Below are 1,404 nucleotides of genomic sequence, written 5' to 3'. Positions count from 1 at the left end.
CCATGATACTCAATCACCTTGCTGCTACTGCTTCTCCAATGAGTAGGGAGACCATACTCTAGTGCTCAATCCAGGACACTTGCAAGTGAAGGAGGGCACTGGCCGTAATTATGCTGTGACAACAGACATCAACCTGGCAAACCAGAGTGGGGGTCACACTAACAATGACCCAATCCCCAAGTCATCCTCCAGCTCTTCCAGCACAAGCTCTGGCAACAACTCAACACCTCCTGTGACCTTAGAGCTGCAGCCATTTCCTGGTGGCCCCAGGCGTCCATGGAGCCAGGTGGGCGCTGTGTGGAGAACAAAGGTCAGCAGTCCCTGATCTCACCTCCACTCACCTCCGCAGGGAGATGAGATCAGAACGCAAAGGACAACTGCTTAGAAGGGAGGCAGAAGCACAGGGCAGTGGGTGTTCTCATTGAAGAAAGATCTTCTTGAATAAACTGTCATCTTGAAGGAGCTTCTCCCCGAGACTATGTCAGGATGGAGAGGCTGGGTCACCAAGGCACTCTGGTGATTTGACTTTAAATTCTGGGATTCCAATGTTAAATCCATAACAACATCATTTCTCAGATTCTGGCTTTAAATCCACAACAACATTTCTCAGCCCTGGCAGCTAATGTATTAGAACAAGTTTAGTTTCTCCCCCATTCATAGCGTCTGACCCACAAAGCTCGTCAAAGTACAAGTTGATCTTCATTTGATAACATCATCTCTCTCCTTTCTCTGGATGCTTATCGTACGGTAGGAACAGCGGCCTCTTTACGTGAGCAGTCGTATGTCCAGGGCTGCAGACAAATTGTGTGGGTCCATCTCAGCCCCCTTTGAAGTCAAGGGCACATGTCACAAATGGATGAAGCAAAAGTCATAGCTAATGGACCCAGAAAGCCATCCAGACATGGTGTGGGGTTCAGTGGGTCCTGCGGGGGTTTTCACAGCCAGGTTAACATGAAGCCCAACCCTGCTGCCACCCCCGGGGAATGGGAGAATTTAAAAGCATCCCTATAAAACAACACACAAGAGAATGGGTTTGAGGACTTTGGGTGACTCACAGTATCCTGGACATTTGCATGTGGTCAAATAGTCTTTATCACCTTCCAGCAAACCATCCTGCTCTAAACCAATAAAAGCCAAAGAAGACAACCCATCGCAGCCACCTTCTGAGACAGAAACAGCCAATCCCAGGGCTCACTGCAGGAAACTGCTAAGAGACATTTTTCTTGCACTCCACTCATTCCAAAGACAAAGTATTTTATTGCAAAGTCTGCCAAAATAAATGTGTATGCAGCTTCCCCGGCCAGTGGGAAAGCGCTCTGGCCCGGGAGTAAGGAAATCTGCGTGGCTTGCCCTGACGGCAGCTTGTAGCCAGGTGACCTTGGGCAAGTGCCCCCACCCTCTGAG

This window comes from Galeopterus variegatus, unplaced genomic scaffold, assembly GCF_000696425.1.
Source record: "Galeopterus variegatus unplaced genomic scaffold, G_variegatus-3.0.2 Scaffold8230, whole genome shotgun sequence".
Taxonomy (NCBI): Eukaryota; Metazoa; Chordata; class Mammalia; order Dermoptera; family Cynocephalidae; genus Galeopterus; species Galeopterus variegatus.
This window is presented reverse-complemented; position numbering follows the sequence as displayed.